Genomic DNA, 5,396 nt, shown 5'->3' with positions numbered 1-5,396 from the left:
ACCGTCACGCGTGAGCAGCAATGGCGCCAGCGCGAGCTCGAGCAGCGACTCTTCATCGCGGAGCGCGACGAGCGCCTCCGCCTCGAGCGCGGCAGTTCCTGGAGGACGTCGCCGCGATGGAGGCATTCTACGCGCAGAAGGAGGAGGAGAAGGCGGCGGCGGAGGAGAAGAAGAAGGCGGACCGCGAGCAGCGCCAGGCAGCGAGGAAGGCGGAGAGGGTGGAGAAGGCCGCGAGGAAGGCGGAGAAGAAGAAAAACGGCGCCGGGCCGTCGACGATCGTCCTCTCCTCCTCCTCCTCCTCCTCCTCCTCCTTCGAGTGGACATCCACTCCGGTGTCCGACACCACCCACTCGTAGCCATTATGTTTCTGTCAATGAGCGTAGCCCCCCCCCACCCCACATCACCTCCATTACCCTGCATCACGGTTTCCAAGTTGGAAAGTGTCGACATATGTAGCAGCATTTGATTTTGGTTCTATAATCAACACGACGACCCCTTTTGCATGCACAACTGCTTCTCGATACAAACCGTTATATCTGGAATGGCATAGATGGACTGTCGCATCGCCCATCTGGACTGACATGGATCGACCATACCATCGCCCATCTACAATAATATTTCAAGGCCATACTATGACCTAGTAGCCTCAAAGTGAGGGTGCCATTATGTTTCTTTCAATGAGCCTATCCCCCCACATCACCTCCATTACCCTGAGTCAAGTACACCTAGGTTTTTCCAAGTTGGAACATGTCGCCATATGTGGCGGCATTTGATTTTGGTTCTATGATCAACATGATGACCCCTTGTGTATGTACAAATACTTCTTGATACAAACTGTTATATATGGAATGGCATAGATCGACCGTCGCATCGCCCATCTGGACCGGCATAGATCGACGGTACCATCTCCCATCTACAATCATATTTCAAGGCAACACTATGACCTATAGTAGCCTCAAAGTGAAGGTGCCATTATGTTTCTGTCAATGAGCGTAGCCCCACCCCCCACATCACCTCCATTACGCTACATCAAGTACACCTAGGGTTTTCCAAGTTGGAAAGTGTCGACATATGTGGCGGCATTTCATTTTGGTTCCATGATCTACATGATGACCCCTTGTGTATGTACAAATACTTCTCGATACAAACCATTATATATGGAATGAAATAGATGGACCGTCGCATCGCCCATCTGGACTGGCATAGATGGACCGTCGCATCGCCAGAACCGCGCGGCAGCGGTGGAGGAAGAGGGACACTACTACATAAATCCTTACCGTCGGCGCATGGATTTGGGCTATCGATGGCGCATTCGTGTTCGCCGGAGATCACCTCGCCGATGGTAAGGGGTTATTGCCGGCACCTTCGTGTTCGCCGGCGGGCGGTAATATGAATATACCCCCGGCGCATAAGACCAATTTGCCAGCGGCCGCTCGGCGAACAACAACCCATCGTGGTTGAAGGCGAAGCAGCAGGTCAACCGCCGGCGTCGAGGTCGCCATGGTCCAGTCCATCTGCAGAACGGGCGGCCGGGACGCGAGCTGCATCTCGCAGCCACCGGTATCAAGGTCTTCATGAGGCCAGGATGCGAGCTGCATCTCGCAACCGCCGTCGAGGTCGCGTGGTCCGGAACATTTTTTTCAATTTATTTTATTATTCTAAACATTCCCTCCAAAACGAATTAATTTCCCACCGCCTAATTTAGCTTCCACAGTAGTTTGCGCCAATATTTTCCAACCTCCCGCTAAATGCCCCCTAATTACTGTCCTTATAAATTTTTGTTCCCACCAAAATAGCCTATATTTTAACCTTCCCGCTAAACTACCCCGTAACTATCGATTATATAGTGCTCTAAACTAAATCACGGCGTCATCACGCGATTGGATCTGAGGACTCTTCCCAGGTTCCTCCTCACCGAATCATCACGCGTCAACACAGCAAACGGTAATTCACTTCCTATTTCCTCCCATCCAGAAAAACAACTAGATCGCCGATGGCTGCCCTGCACCTATTCTTCCCCTGCATCCCCGCCTCCATTTTTCCCTGCATCACGAGCGAAGTTCCCACCTCCCGTGGTAGCGCGCGCTCATACGCATCAATCGGGATCCATCGCCAAATGGGTGACCCGGAGTTGGAGATGCGGCCGCGTTCATCACCAAGCCGCAACTCTGACCCTCCATAGCTAGCACGAGACAAGATGATTCCTTTAGACTACTGCTAGATTGGTATTCCCTGCTCCACATCCTTATTCGCGTTCTGTTGGTACTTGGTAGGCCAATATAGTACATCCCGATTTGCATTAGTTTTATTGCAACCCATCTCAACAGATCTGATAGAGTTCCTGCTCTAGATCCTTTTTATTATATATCCAGTCCGTACTGAAATTTCTCCACATTGCTCAACTTTTGGTTGACCACCTCCGTATCTTTTATTTGTTCTGAATTTTTTAGATTTCGATGTGTATGTTCTTGCCTGTTCACAGTTGCAATTGGTGCATTGCCACTTTGGTTCAATTGGTGCCTGTCCACTTTTTTACTCTGGGAATGGATTAGCAAATTAACATGTCCTAGCCAAAGTTAGTAAAAAAATTGCAGCTAGCATGTACTGTATGTGAATCATCTGATAAGCCTGTAATATATGTGAATCGCAACATTACAGCCCTTTTGTTTTATTCTTTGTCTTACCGCCACTCATCGTCATCATTTTTTTCTCAACATCAGCTTGATATTCTGTATGATCCACTCTTCTGATGCAATAAAACATGTGGTTCTAGATTTATGATCTGATGGAAACGCCGATTTGGCTATAGGTTTTGTGCTAGAAATGTTAACTTCCCTGCTAATCACTTTCTTAATTTGCTATCCTATTAAACTTTTCTTCCTTCTATTTTCATCGTCAAATCGGGTAAGTCTGGATAGCCCATGCATCTGAATTCCCCACTAATTACTCACCTTAATTTTCACTCCTAAAATTTCTCAACACAATCATTCCGAGAAGGAGGGGTGAATGCCCTATACTAATTAACTAGTGGTAGTATTAATGATGCGATAATTTTTATCTAAAAAATAACATGCCACCCAGCCATGTAGAGGGTTCACGAACATCTGCAATTTTTGATTAGTAGTAGTACTAGTTTTAGTTTTAGTGGATGTATGACTATCGCATAATCAATCATCAGGCAATAAAAGTACTGTAATATTTACTCCCCTCGGGGCGGAGCTGGATCCTCTAACTTGCAGGTGAAAAGTTAGAGAAGCTACAGTGCTCTAACTTTCCTTCTTTCAAACCATACGATTAAAATCCAAATAAATTAGTTTAGTTTGCATAATACAAATTAATGTTATGCATTTGAAGTAATTACATACTGAGAAAATTATGGTGTAATAAAATTTAGTTTAATTTACAGTAATTACCTTTAGTAATTAATTACATTGCAAAACAGGGTGATTATGCTACAGGAGCCTGACTTCCCAACCTTATTTTCCCTGACTTGCCTTCTTCACGTTAGAGGATCCCGTTCCTAACCGAAAATATGTGCTTAATGCATGTTCTGGATTAAACCGTGCTTCTAAACATTTTGTACATTGTGAGTTTGTGATCTTTCAGACTTTCAAAATCTGCGTGTGCAATCGTACTATGGAATTCTGAATAGTTTTGTCATCTATTTGACTAAAGCAAAGTTATGATGCCTTAAACAACCTGATCATTTTATCCTTTTTGGTTCTCCTTAAAACCTGATACTGAAATTTCAGTGCTCCTTTTTGGTTCTACTTGAAACCGAGCATCAAACCGGATACTTGCATGCAGATATGGTTTAATCCATTCATTACTAAATAGATTATTTCCTATCTGAAACCAAAAATATTGCGTACATGCTACTTGTGTGCAGTATATGACACTGTTTTATTTCTACTAGGTTGTTTGCACTTTTATAACGTCTAACTTGTTTCTTGTCTAATGTTTGAATAACACATTATATACTGCTGTTCAAATTTAGCTAATCCTAATTCATACAAGAGCAATTTCAACTGAGTGAATTTGTCTTTTAAAATTGTAATTTGCAGTCTGAAACATATAGCGATAAACTTAACTGAACTTGTTGTTTGAAAGTCTAAAACTGCGGAATCTAATAACTTAACTGAATTAAACTTGCTGTTTAAAAGTCTGAAACATATAGCGATGAACTTAACTGAGCTGATATGTATTGTTCAAAGTTTCTGGCACTCTGTATCTTCTTATTCTTTCATAAATATCATCAGCCTCTGATATCTGTTTAGCAAACACTGAATCTCAGTAGCGGAAACTAATACATATAATATTTTAGTATTTCCTTGAAATTACATACTCAAAGCATATATTTGATTGCAAGTAGCAGAATCAGAGCATCTTGTTTGCACTTCTGTAGATCACATCATGTTATTTTGTGGTTGTTTTAATTCTACTACTGTAGGTCGTTTGCACTTTATAGGTCACACCATCTATAAATCATTCACTCAAATAGGATCTTTGTACTATTTTCACATTGTAGTTCGTCATGCAACTGAAACACTGAATCGTGAAGTAATCAAAATTTACTTTATAATTTTATCTCATCAACAGTGCAAGCCTTCAATCGATTCGATTGCATTCCCTTTTGTTTTACACCTGGGTATGTTGCATGGTTAACACCTGGGCATTCAATCATAGATATTGCCTTACATAATTTCATTAGGTATTAGCTTGTTGACACAACTTACTTGTTTTACTTAATATAGGCTTCTAGTAATTTTTTTCTTTATTTTTTTTGATTGCAGGACCCAAAGACTTAGCTGGACAGGGTCGAAGTACACGAAAAACGCACATAGTTTAGAGAGTTCAACTACCATGGTAGCAATGGACTCAACTCTGCTGGATTGCTACATTTTACTTTAGTTGCATTTGATGGATATTTGATATGAGAATTATGATTTGTATGAACCTACATATTATACGTGTGGATTTGAATTTTGTAATTCAATGGTTGTATTTTTTTATGATTGCGATAAGCTGTTTCCACAACTCACTTTCTGTTGCCTTAGGTTAGCACCACGAAAAATATAGTGTTGCATCAAATCCTAGACGCCATGACTACATGCTTTGTTGCGCTAGGATGTAGCAACGAAGAACTTTTTATTGTTGCAATAAATTGTTACCACATTTTTTATGCATGATGTGATAACTATTTAGCGCCACGGATAAAAATTTGTTGAAATATAGTATCGCCACAAAACCTTGAAATTGTGGCGGTAACTTCTTGCTACAAATATTTTGGACGCTGCAAAAAGTATGTAACGCCACAATTGTGAATTTTGTTGAAACGGAGTATCTCCACAAAAAGTTCGCATTGTCGCAGTAGCTACTTGCTACAAGATTTCCCC

The 5,396-nt window shown here is 42.0% G+C and overlaps 1 long non-coding RNA gene across 1 annotated transcript; it reads left to right on the top strand.

Annotated features, from left to right (window-relative positions):
• Nucleotides 1–2,096: 2,096 nt before the first annotated feature.
• LOC127348843 (uncharacterized) lies at nt 2,097–5,041 on the top strand. The gene is made up of 2 exons (XR_007879976.2): nt 2,097–2,225; nt 4,794–5,041. It is a non-coding gene; the product is annotated as an uncharacterized lncRNA (long non-coding RNA).
• Nucleotides 5,042–5,396: the final 355 nt, after the last annotated feature.

The sequence above is a fragment of the Lolium perenne genome, chromosome 4 (genome assembly GCF_019359855.2).
Source record: "Lolium perenne isolate Kyuss_39 chromosome 4, Kyuss_2.0, whole genome shotgun sequence".
Taxonomy (NCBI): domain Eukaryota; kingdom Viridiplantae; phylum Streptophyta; class Magnoliopsida; order Poales; family Poaceae; genus Lolium; species Lolium perenne.
This window is presented reverse-complemented; position numbering and strand designations above follow the sequence as displayed.